The following is a 14,711-nucleotide window of genomic DNA, read 5'->3' on the forward strand; positions in this document are numbered from 1 at the left end:
TTATTAACAAGTATTCAATAGTTAATGGATGCATAGAATAACAGATGTAACTGAAAAAGCCTTCGAAGATAAAATACTATGTTCTAGACATATTCTTAAAAGCTATATTCTTGGATGTGGCACAAGTCTTCAATAAGGTATGATATAACGGCCTTGTCTATAAACTACAGAAAATGTTACCGAAACAACAAACTGAACTATTAATATCTTACATTACAGCCAGATTATTTAGAGTGAAATTATACTATAAATACCTACCCTAGAATAAAAGAAGCTAAAGCAGGTTTACCACAAGGAAGTTTATCAAGGGCAATTATGTACTCTATATATGAGAAACACAAATGGAAAATATAATAGCTGTACTTGCTGTTGATACTGCGATTTTTGCTGTCGGAAACAATAGCAAAGATATCATACGAAAGTTGCAACAGAAAAGTAACAATATAAATAACTTGACTCAAACCTGGAAAATAAAAATTAACGAAAGTAAATTTCTGCATGTGCAGCTTACGTATAATCAGACCGCACAAGAACTGATAACTATAAATAATACTATCAATGCAAATAGCAAAAACTATAGAAGTATCTCGAAATTTAAAAATTCGCAGGAAGGACCATGTAAAAAAAGAAATGGAAGAACTGTAGTTCAAATACGGGAAAATATATTGACAAATTGGAAGAAAATTAAGAATTGCTATTATTCAACCAAATATTGAAACCTATATAGTATGTCTATAAGAATTCAATTAATATAAATACAATACAAGATTTCGAGAACAAAAAAAAACATTTCCTGAAAAGTATTATAGGTGCAAGCAGATACTACAGGACTGATTACTTACACCGAGACCTTCAGATAATCAATAAAATCACACTCAGAAAATCAAGAGATTCGCAAGGACACATGAGGAAAGGCTCCATTCTCATGTTAATTTGGAAATGTTATAACTCTTGGATAATACCAGAATAGGACACAGACTCAAAAGAATCAAACCACTTGATCTTGTGTATGTAGGTGCATTTAATAGAAAAACAGCAGTCACAAGATATAAACATTATTACATCAGAGACTAGGATAATATAACTAAATTAACTAATAATAAAACTTTCAAATACTTATGTTATTCATCAATCTCTAAATTCCAAGATATAGACACTACACTTCGTCCTATATATGTAAACTTTGTAACTAGGTGGGTATTTCAAATGATTTTCGGATGCTTAAAGCAAGTTTTATATGTTTCTCTCCAAAATCGTATTAGAAATTAATTTATTTGATTTAGATACGATAAACAGCGTATATTTAAGGATTTAAGAACAGATTTAAAGACACAGATTACAACTAATGACATGTAAACATCTAGACATGTATGTACATGAGTTAGAAAATATTAATCAATTTATTCTGGACAGATTATACATACCAAATTTTATCAGTATCGCCAGTACCTTCGTCCGCCAGTTTGTCTTTGTAGATCTTGTGAATAGCACTGTTTCTACCCAAATTTTCATGATGCATTTATTAAAATTATTTACTATGGACGTATTTTATGAAATCTTATATAAGGTAACGTGGGCAACACATCATTATGTTTTCCCTCCAACAATATATTCTACATAATTTTTCAATTATCGCCCATTTAGATACATTTAGTTAAACCAATTGGTTTACTATTTTAATATGAAAGATGTGTCGTGAGTGTATTTTAAAACTGGTGATTTTCACTTTTAAAGTAAAAAAATCCTCATTATAAAAAATGAATAATGGAATCGAGCAATGAAGAATTCTGTGAAGTAGAAGGTATGAACAATGAGCCTTAAAAAATCGTAGTCATAAATAAAAAAAATCTGCTACTTCTAATGCAAAAGCAGAAGGTATTTATAGAAAAAAGTCTATTAAATCTATGAGATACGTAATTTTATTTGATTAAATTATTGAGGCTTGATTAAAATGTTAATAAACAAATAACAGAAAAATTTGACAATACCAACAATGCTTAAACGCCTGTCAATATTTGCTTCGCTAAAGTTTATCAAGTATAATGAATATATGAAATGATCTTACTACCGATCAACAACAAATTTACTTAAGGACTAAAGACATTAAAACCATTTTTTTTAATGTGACTATCTATTTTCTGACCTTCTTGACCTGGATTATGGAAAAAAAGACAAGAGTGAACAGATGCAATTTTTGAGAAATCGTAGAGCTTCCATTAGCAAGACATTGAAGATGGTTCCATCAGTAGCATTTCAGCCAGTGAATGGATTTGAACTTTGTCAGAGCGGGTGAAGTTCACATGGAATTTTAAGTAGAGATTTTGCGTCTTGATCTTTGGATGTCCCAAATGGGACTTCTGGCTCAGTGATTCCTATATTCATTAAATTGTAATCAATATTTCTATTGTTCTCCATAAAGATACGATATAACTTTTAAAATTTTCTTGTCAATAATATTATTGTTCATCGCTTAGTAAATCTGCTCCCATCTTCCTGACAATGTTTCAATTTCAAATCAATTAAGAATTTACTGCCAAGTACTCAGCCAGATCAAGTGATAATAAAAGAGTAAATTACTCCATTTAATTTACGAATCTCTTTATATATTTTTTAATAATTGACTCAAAAACATGAATTAGAACCTACAGCCAGCCAGATGATAATTTCCTTCGACTTGAGCGATTACCTTATTTAGAACTAACAAATATTTTGTTAGTATACTCCTATTGATTTTTTATTTTTTTATAAGAATAAGTGATTTGTGGGTATCTAAGACGTAGCATATTAGTTGGAAAATATAGTTGTTGGATGAGTCCCTTCGACAGGATAATAGCACATTTAACTAGAAAATTATAGGACTTCATTACTTTCAATATAAATAGAGTGCACAAAGCCCCCATGGGATGCACGATTCACCATAGGGCATTCAGAAGAAGTCGGATATTGTTTGTTTTGGGATGCTTAAATGCGTGTGTAGATTAATAACACAATAATATACTTGAACACTACTTGCGCTCTGTTTACCCTATTGAGGGTGGGAGTTTGTTTTCAAACGGTACAGTTTACATTGTACTTGTACTACAATTGTAAATTATAAATCAACAAATAAAGTAAAAGTCTGTTTTCATCCCTATACATTTCAAAGCATATATACATTCTGCTTGCACCATAAAATGCCAATACAAAGCGTAATTTTGGTATTTAGGTTGTGAAATGATCTAAACGCTGAATCGGTATGTTATTGGTGGAATGTTAAAAATAAAAGTGAGAAGCCGTTGTTTGGTTAATTGAAATAGTTAGCAGTCTAATTAGGTTTTTTTCGCTCTCGTTAACAATACCACGTTCTTTTTAAATTATTTAATGTTATGTTTAAACGCCTGTAAGTACTTGCTTGGCTGTGGTTTATCAAGTATAATTATTTTGTTTTGTTTATACGTCTATGTTGTTCATTTCTTAGAGATATATTTATTAGATTGAATTAAGCATAAATGTTATGGTATTATTTAATATTTCAGTGGGTTTTCCCACATAATCATAAATAATTTCTTTTGCACTAAAACAGCATATTGTATGACAATGGAACAATTAGTAATGGTATATACACATTTACTCTTTGAGACCAACTTTACCATAAAACGGTAACAAACCTAATTCAGACTCTCAAAAAAGAATTCGAACGGCCACTCTGTAGACACTGTTAACAAGCAATTAAATAGTCCTTTGTGTATTTATTATTGTATGTGTGTATTAATTAACACCTTCTTAATGAAATTACCGCAGACTATCATTTTAAAGCATAATTTTATGATTTAAGACACCCGGTACGATATCACTTTATTTAAGATACTCATCACTACAGCAACTCCCGTTATATGTGGAAATATATAGCAATCTAATCCTCACTTAACAAATTAATGTAAGAAAGTAAGAAAGACTGAATTATTAAGCTAAAAAAGTAAATTTAATTGCTATTAGATCTAGAAAATGTCAAAACTTTAAATAGTTTGAGGAAAGCTCAGCCTCCTAAGTAGTACATTAATCAGACAAGAAAAACTTTTGAAAAACAATTTTAAGCTTTATCGTCAAAAATCGATACAATATATTTTATTCAAAGTATTGTCTATCGATATCGGCTACTTTTTCCCATATTTCAGGAAATTTACAGATTCCATCTCGAAAAACTAACGTATCATTTGTGGCTATCCACAAATCGGCCTATTTTTTTCGTGTCTTCATAAGAAGGGAAGCGCTGCTAAGACAGATCACGACTCATATGTAGGGGCAAGTAGTAATCAGAACGAAGAAGGTCTAGAAAATGCTCCGCGCGAGGTAGTTTTATAACTGTTTTATAACATCTAGCCAAGCATTGTCATGCTGAAGAATAAGATTGATGTTTCCTTGATCGAATTCCGGCCGTTTTCCGGGTAGTGTTCGGCTCAAACACATAAACTGTAGATAATAGCGACTCTCATTTATAGTTTGAGTGAGTAATGCCTTAAAATCCTCATCTTAACATTTATTTGCCTGTATTGAATGCGCGTTGCCTTCGAGACCGCAATCACAACTTCTAAAACGTCAACACCAGTATTCACATGTTGGAATTGATGAGGTATGGTTGCCATAAACTTCATACAGCATTCGATATTCCTCAGCTACATTTTTCCTTAAATTGAAATAAGAATGTAAAACTTTCTGCAAATGCTATTTACTCGATACAAATTCAGACATTCTTGACACACATGATAAAATGGTAGATATTGAAAAGTGAAGGCTTGCCAGTGAAACATCAATTTGGTTACAAATCCCCATGTGATTAATATACATCTGTAAATCCTTTATAATTTATTTATATGATAAAATACAAAATTTTGTATGTAACATATGTTTAATCCCTGCTATAGAGTTATTAAAAGGAACATTTGTGTGATATATGGCATCTAATATCAATCTAAGTCTTTTAAAATTATCAACATTAGAGTATTAATATTTCTAAATTTTCATGAAAAAAATATTTATTTGGTGCCAAAATCCCCCAGCATTAAATAAAATCAATTCTTGGCATATTAAATTTAATGGCTTTCACGATATTACCGAAGTTTGCTCAAAACAAGATGTCATTTATGGACGTTATCCGCTCAGTTTTGTATTCAAATTATCAAAAAAAAATTTACAATTTTTCAATTTTTACTTCAAGAAGTCGTTTATTGAGAAATATTGGTACAATATATGAGTATATATACTCATATATTTTCCACCCATTTTCATACATCTGCAGCCGTTCGAAACCGTGTACCGGAAAAGCCATGCAGCAGAGATCTGACCAAGAAGTAATCAGAAGATCCTATGTCTGGTCAGTACGCTGGATGCAGCAGAACTTCCCATTGTAAAAGTATAATCTTCACAGCTCTTGCACCGAGTAGCTGAGCATTGTCATGCAACAGAATGACTTAAGCCCATGAACAAGTCCTGTAATTAATTATTTTCAAACTTTTTTAGTACTTCAGGCCGTTCTTTACCACTGTCATCAAACTCACCACTTTGAATTCTTTAAAACCAACAGCGACAATTAAGATATGGCGAAGTATCATCACTATACGTTTCTAAATATGTTTTATTAGCTTCGGCTGCAGATTTTTCCAAAAGTAATGAATGTCGAAAATAAAATTTCAGTTATCCATGATTAGAAAATTGTATATAGAGGAAAGTCAAAACTATCCACTTTAACAGTTAGGTTAAACAGTTTTACATTGTTACTTAATATTGTCTCCAATAGATATAGCTAATCAAAATATATGCATACAAATTTTGGGGGAATTTGATTCCTTCTGTTATTCTAATATTACTTCTAATAATGTGCTTACTTTTTGGTAACAAATAATTATTTTTACATACACAGCAAAAATTAATACTTACAATATAGTAACAAAATATTAAAATGTATTATATATATCAAAATTACTGATGTGCTCTTATTATGGCAAAATCGAGGAGTTAAAAGAGACAGCTTAAGGATCTATTAGCAACATAATAAAATAATTACGAGATACTATCTTGTCTATAAAGTCAGTTTCAACTTGTTGGTATACAAATTGTATTATTTTATTTTGTATTAATGTATTTTTTTAACATTGTTGAAGAATAAATTTTTCCTGTTCCCTCAGACTTCCTGCGTAGACACCAAAAAAATTCCACCTATCTCGGTTAAGTAACCTTAAGCCAAAATATTAATTAATATAATATAGTTTCCTCAAAATAATATAGTTTTTAATTGATGACAAGTTACAAACAACTTTTTAAAGGGCAACACAATTTGACTCTATATATATCTAATGTATTTGCAGTAAAATTTTTCATTTTTTCTGTAGTATAATCACATTTACCTTCAATGTAATTTTGTAACCAGCCCATTAGGACACATTTTGGGTTTAAAGTGTGAATAGTATTTTCATGATTGTATCTTTTGTTGCATTCCTGTAAAAACAATATACTTATATAAGAACACAGATACTTTATATAAATAATTGTGTACGTAAATATAGTGTTAATTCACATACACATTCCTAATCTAGCTCAATTGGGCTGTTTCTTCCAAGGAAAACGTTGCTTTTTTTATTTCCGCACATAGACTGGATACACCACACTTTTCAGACTGAAGATGCATTATAATCAAATAATAGTGATTATAAAATTGAGTCACAAAAATTCTGATCGTACTCTATGTCGGACACAGATAAATGGCGTCATAAACAAACTGAAACAAACAATCGCGATGTAGAAATGAGACAATCAAATGTTTTTGTATGACAATTCAAACGAAACAATAAAAAAAAGTGGTCTCAGAGCCAGCATTGGTTGGACCACGAAAAACATTTCCTCGGGTTCACCTATTTAAGTAAAACCTTTATATATATGTCAATTTGTGAAGTAAAACAAAGACGGACGTCGCATATAAACAACGCCCAACGCCCGCTTGTTTCTTCCGTGATTTCTGTCCAGATCATCAACTTATATTAAATTTAATTCCAATACACTTGCGAGTTAAGTTGAGTTAATCCGATAGAATGTCGCGGCTCCAAGAATTGCAGTAACGATATGGTTTAATTGATAATCTTACATCTAAAACCCACTAAAACTTCTTATTCAACCCTGCCGTAATTTTATTGTCCCGGTAAATGTAAAAACAAACGATGTCACCTATACAACTGGTTTAATGCCTCGTGAACACATGTTCCCGGAAAGCAGGAAATGCATATGATATAATTTTATAAAAAGTCAAGCAATATGTTTCCTCATTTCATGCCTAATTGTATGATTATTGACGAGTAAAAAGCGGCCTTTTTGATTCGAGACAACTGCGACACTTCAGTTGTAACCACATGTCGGCATTGCCTCAAGAAACCGCCAGTGGTTTCGGTTACCGCGAATACATTCAGAGACGTTTTTGCTTGCCTCAAAACAATCTGTAACTGTAAGGTATGGTATATAGTTTTCAAGGTTATTTTATTGAACCTATAATGTTTATATACATTGTTTCTGGCAAATACTATTTTTTGTCATCTCCTTTGAAACACAATGGATTAAAGATAAAATATTTAATTCATTTTTTAACTTAATAGAATTTTATGTATCGTCTCAAAGAGACCATATTCTAAATTTAGAAACTATATATTATATAACTTATTAAATACGCTTAGTACAATCCTAACCTAATCTAATTATAAATCAATTGTATTACTACTTTCGATTTATACCATTATTATACTATTTTAAAATAATACAAGTACACTTTACATAAGTTCATATCGTTCAGTTGATCTTTCTTGTCCTATGTTTGTGTATCCTATTTAGTGTACTAATAAAATAAATTGTCTGAATCTTTTCATTTAATACTGTTTCACTTATAAGATATAAAATAATGCTGTGCGTAAATTAATTGACGAATATAAAAAATGTAATAGATACAAATAACATTAAAGAATAGAATTAAATCATATTTACCATTCAACAAATGTTAAAAAAATTAAAAAGTATTTTTTGTTAATTACATCATTATTACATTACATTGTAAATGATTAGTACAATATTAATTTACAAATTAGAGGTATTATTATATGTTAAACAAACTAGTTAAGATAAAGTTAAGAATAACACTTATAAACTATACAAGACCCTGTAGTTTGGTTTCCTTCAATCTTCGTAAATCTATTTGATTTGGAGGTCATCATGCAGCACTTAGCGATAAGCACGTAAAACTTTATTTTGGCAGCTTTGAATTACTAATTGGTTTGATGTTTCAGTGCTCATATTGTTTCAATGCCCCATATTTACACCCCATAGGTCCAAATTGGCTTTACGATTGACTGTCAATACATTCTCTTTGATTTTAAGTCAAGTTGAGAATATCTTCCGACTAACCAGTACAGTTGCTTGACTTTGGGTCTAATTTGCTCTGCTTTTTGTCTAACATAATGTTTCCAATTTAAGCTACCATCGAGATTGATGCCATTTTACAAAATATGATGCGTATGATTTGAAACTGTTACAAAATTCTGTTTATCTAATTCCATATTACATATATTACAGATATTTATTTCATTCTTTTATACTAGTATCTTTTTCACAACACCACTTCATTGAAATATCAAGATTCGAACTGTAACACCATCATCATCAAACTAGATAATCCCTAAATTAAAGAATAAACCACAAAATGTATTAATTACGACTTTAACAAGCTTTTCTGAGAATTATTACAGTAGCTGTTAATTTAAAACTACTCTCAAATTATATTAACAACATATTAAATTAGAATTAAAAAATATAAACCTTAATCATGTGATGTTTGCTAGTCTCTTGATAATTAAATAAAAACAAATAGTGTATAATAATTTGTGTATACCCCACTCAGTCAGTATTAACAAGATAACATACACTACTTCGGAGTATAACTTGTCTCGATATTTAAAGAATTGTACTAGTACGAATCGACTTTTGGATAGCCTCATTATCAGCTATGCAAGAAGAATTTAAATTTCATGTTTTTTCTGTTTTAAAGTGGACTTTTTACTATTTTTTTTATAGACTGGACTACAATATATATCGTAACAACCAAACCATGGCCCTCGGCACTAAACCAGCCATCTGACGAGTGACCAAAAGCGATCATCACAGAAGATATCTGTATATCAGCCTGATTACTAGCATGACTGTGGTGATTTCCCTTGTCCGATTTTACACTCTTGCCGTATGTATATCACAATTATAAACTATCACAACCATAAATGTACAACCATACACCAGTAGGATTGGAATCCATGATATCCATATTGCTTTAGTACATGGACGTCCTGACTCCTTGAACACTGTACCAACCGAATTGACAAATTTAATTTAAAGACATGACAAGCTTGTATACAATGGGTATAACATTTGCTACAACAATACATAACTAATAACAAAACACATTCGAGAGCCCTTTTAAGAAGGATTATAAAATTGTTGAGCATCCTGTCGGCGTTACGAATGAGAGTTTAATTTGCAGCTGAAGATTTTCATTCTGAATCAAAGCAAGAGGCCAAGAGAAGGTCTGAAACTCTTCTTTCGAGAGTTCCTGTTCAATAATAGATCAAGGAAAAATTATCGCCAATTTGTTGGGATATACACTTTTAAACAATTCACCAACAGAACGTACTACTGTTCAACGCTACACAGCAATATGTACTCATGTAGTGGATATTGCGAAAATTATGATCCCTATATTAGATAATCAGCCAATGATAACCTATGGACCAATACTATATCATTACTACCGATCATACCCAAATTGTTCGTAAAGTCGTTGGCAAAACACCAATTATTGAAGAAAAGCAACCCATATCGAATTATATGGGCATTGTGGATAATCAGTGTTTGGGTAAATCATATATTATATCACTCACTATGTATTGCCTGACTTGTGTTGATGCAAGTAGAACAATAGTATTAAATTCATTTGTAGATTAAAATTGTACTTAACATATACAGTGTAAGACTGATTAAGAATACCTAAATATCAAAAAGTAAGAATAGCTACATTGCTGGTAATACTGGCTTACTTGCTAGCAGTAAAAATATTGACACAACTGTAAGTAAACTAGAAACAGCTGCCAATAATATTATTTAGTGGAATAATAAATTTAGAGTAAAATTAAATATTACGTAATCTACACATGTAGAGTTTACATACTAAATATATTACCTGCCACTGATAATTGGTTCTAGAGTAATTCCATATTAGAGCACGGCGTAATACTTAGGCATGACACTGCATGCCAAGCTCAAGTGGAAAGAGCATGTTAAAATAAACGAGGAGAACTTTGTATCAGGCTCAAAATGTGGTAGTTACTTGGGCGAGAATCCGAATCATAATTTCACAACTAATTGTTATTATATAAATATATTTTGAAGCCAGAGTGGTCAACAAAGTGAAACTATGGGTTTTCGAAAAGAAATCCAAGATCAGCATGATCCAAATTTATGAAAACAAAAAGTTCTTTACAGCATTTTATGTCCCATGATATATTATAAATGATAAAATCTAGAGACTTAGCGAAAAGGTCAGCGAAAAAATTAAAATGATTATAAGTGAGATTTCTTGAACACAAAAACGTCAAATTTTTACAACTGCTCGATAACAGTGGACCTTGAGGTTGAAGGGAGACAAAAACTCTTTGAATTAGTTTAAATAAAGCTATGCGTAAAAACTATTTGCTGTTTAAATATATGTGGAGTACACCAATTGGACAATAACCATTAAATACTAAATAAGTTTGGATGTGAAATTTTAGATATGGACTTTAAGAACAACATTGAGGAGAAATGACCATATAGTGAAAAACTTTTTTTAATATTTGAAAAATAAAGTAATCTTTATAATTACAAATCCTTTTCTTTTAACGTAACACTCTAGTATACACAAATAAGACTACCAATTCACCAACTGTTTCACTAAAGACGAGAAACAGAAAAACAAACAATACGAAAAGCCGATCGCCTTATCAAAGCATCGCCGGATCTGCGTTCTGCGCCCAAACAGGAACGTATGGTACAATTGGCACGTGCAGTCCTGCGACCGGCTTCAATATGGAATGGCAGCGCCCATTGCGACAATCTCAGAGACGGCTAATTAGAACCATTAGCCGCTAAGGAGATCGATTCGGGGAATCGCCGCATCGATACTAGTTCTCGACCAATCACTGTTCGCCCGTCCACTATCGCTCACAATTACGCTTCTTTTCTTATGATGTAGTTATTACTTCTAAGGCAGTAACTGCCGCGCAACATCTCTAATTGATCTTCTTCTTCTTCTTCTTCTTCTCGGCGATCTGGTAGTCGTCCCGACCATGAGCCTTCGTCGACCGGCTGATTGTTGCCGCTGTTATTCTTGTTCTTTGATTAATTTATCCTTCTGTTTCATTCTCTTTTAGTATTATTTTATATTTTATTTATTTATAATATAAAAATAATAATATAATATATATTATTATAATATATATAATAATTATATATATTATATATATATATATAATAATTATAATAATTTATCTAATCGTCATTTTTTTGTAACTAAATATTGAATACTAATTAAAACTACCGGCCACTATTATCAAAAATCAATTAGAATCTATAATATATTAAACGTTGAAGATAAATTCTAGGCACTGGCCGTTTAATGGTTTACAAAAATTTATATTTTCTACAAATGTAGATATTTTTTGATAGGTATCTCGATTAGACAACATGAAAACTAACACTAATATCAAGCCGTATTCTAATTATAGTCTACAAATAGCTACCAAGAGTAAAGTTGAAATATATAGTGATTGTTTATGATAAAGTATAGTTTGTAAATCTATTATATATTATAAAGCGCACTGATGACTAACTAAATGTAGAAAATGGTAATAATGAATGACTAGAAATGAAGTGTATAGGCTTAGAATACAACGAGTTCGTGTACATCAAATACAAGAACAGTGAACGAGACATTGGATTGGCGAACGAGATAATGGAGCCAAAACATCACTTATAATTGGAGAAATAACAAACGTTTGTCATTTCTCCAATTTAGTCAATATTAACCAATAAATTCAACCAGCAATATTGTAGTTGCTTTGTCCTATGGTTATGTTACCAATTGTGCCGCAGAAATTTTAAAATTGACCCAATCGGCCCGTCACCAGATCCATTACACTAAACAAATACAAATTGTTGTTTTGGATCGGATGCCCTCTGACAGTCATAATATCATCATCAGACCTAATAAAAGACCTGCCGATGAGTACACAGGAGGTTTAGTTCACCGATAATTGACAAAGTGGCTATTGTTATTGTCGGAGAAAGTTTGTAAGATAGATGTAGACGATAAGGAAGTTCTCCGCATCTGTTCCTTGTAAAAACTACCGCTTTATTAAAAATACAAAAATTAATTATATGAATTTGCATGAAATTGGCTATTGCGTTTGATTCGCATGTAATCCAACCTGAAATTCCAACATTTGGGACCGTATATTGATAATAATACACGAATGTTGTCTTAGAAATCGTGTATCGCCTTTTTGCTTGTTTATTGTTTATTGCTGTAGATATTGTAGTTGTAGCACGAGTTCTATAACTTATCGTACCGTATTGCTGAAATCACAGCTCATCCGCATCGAAAATATAGCGATCCCCATTAGATCTAACGCTCTGGTAGCCATTCATTTAAAAGTACGAAACCTTGATTCAATTAGTCTATAAAATACTAAGCAGTTTTTCTGCATATAGCAATGTATTAATATAGACTTGATTATTAATTTTAAATACAACTGCTTTGGTTATTGACGTAGTCATTAAACTATAAATGAGCATCATTGGTAAATAAAATTATCTTATTATAATCTAAATCTACAACAGACTCGTTTCAGCCAAATCACCGTCCGTTACTTCAACTATTATAATACGAGCAAAGATATTTTTTGGAGCCCACTGTCTACGTCTCCATGAATTATCATGTAGGGTGTATGTAATAGGATAATGTTAATCGAGTTATAAAATGGAAAGAGTGTACCATATGTTTTATGATTCCATTGAAAAGTTTCACAAATAGAACTATAATTATCGAAACTAATGCACACTTTTCAATAATCAAGTAACAAATTAAATTAAACACCAGATCACCGGACAACGTAAAGATAAGTTAGTTCGAAAACAATATTGCCATATTACAGTTATGTACATAAACATAACAAACATAGAAACACCCAATTATATAGCAAATTGAAAGTTTATAGTATCATAATACTAATAACAGGTCAATGGAAAAGTCCCCGACCTGACACATAGATGATAACCATCAAAAGATGCGTGTATAAATTTGACAGCTGTCGGATCATTAGTTTGTGAATTTATAGCATTTTGAATGAAGCAACTTTTGTTACCGTGAAAAAATGGAAAAAAAGAAATTTTGCGTCTTGATAAAATATTGCTATTTGAAGGGAAATAGTACAGTTGAAGCAAAAATTGGACTTGATGCCAAGTTTTCGGACACTGCCCCACCAAAATCAACCATCAAGGATTGGTACGCTAAAGTTAGACGTGGTGAAACGAGCACCGAAGACGGTGAACGCGGTGGACGCCCAAAAGAGGTAAGTTGAAATTGAATGAAATAGCAGACACTCTAAAGATTTGATTAACTGAACTTGTATATCATATCATTCACGAATATTTGGGTATGAGAAAGCTCTTTGCAAAGTGGGTTGATGATTCGGAGCAGTGTTTGAAGATGATCAAGCGTAATAAACCCGAGTTTTTGCGTCGATATGTGACAATGGATGAAACATGGCTCCATCATTTCACTTCGAAGTCCAATCGACAGTCATCCGAGTGGACTGCTCGCTCCAAAACGTGGGAAAACGCAACAGTCAGCTGGCAAGGTTATAGCGTCTGTATTTTGGGATGCGCATCGAATAATTTTCATTGACTACCTTGAAAAAGGAAGAACCATCAACAACGACCATTACATAGCGCTATTGGAACGTTTGAAGGACGAAATCCCCGAAAAACAGCCACATTTGAAGATAAAGAAAGTTAAATGCGAGCGATGACAGTGAAATGCGTAGGTTCAAACGCATACTACCATACGAACTAATTAATAAACATATAATAATCTCTAGAATAAGTTAGAATAGTATGTAGAATAAGATTTGGATTATAAGTTTATACTACAGATCACTTACTGAAGCGATATTCTACATGTCAGTATAGTTATATTGTATAACGGAATTCATAAAAAATACTTATTGGCCACGGGAAGATTTTGGGAGATTTATATTAAAAAGTTCCTTGTATATAGAGCACGTTGGTCTGCAATTGTTTCCATGAGACATGCCGACGCCACTGTTAATCAGCAAATCGCCAAACGCATCTTCGTTTTGCCGGGCGGTTATTAAAGATTTCGAAACAACCTGCGGCGGGATTGTTATCATTTAGTCGGTAATTATTGGCGTGGACACCTTTTGTAGCTGCGTGAGCTTGACCTACATCAAGGCGAGCACGAGCCTTCGCTTCCCCTTTTACGGCATTCGAAACTTAATGTCTCATAATTATCGATTAATATTGCGTTCCGGGGACAGACCACGCGGAGGCACGCGATCCCTCCACTCGACTCCGAGAGGAAGTGCACGAATATTAGC

Source organism: Rhynchophorus ferrugineus, unplaced genomic scaffold (assembly GCF_030347505.1).
Source record: "Rhynchophorus ferrugineus isolate W39M unplaced genomic scaffold, kcgeb_rfMv2 rfM9, whole genome shotgun sequence".
Classification (NCBI taxonomy): Eukaryota; Metazoa; Arthropoda; class Insecta; order Coleoptera; family Curculionidae; genus Rhynchophorus; species Rhynchophorus ferrugineus.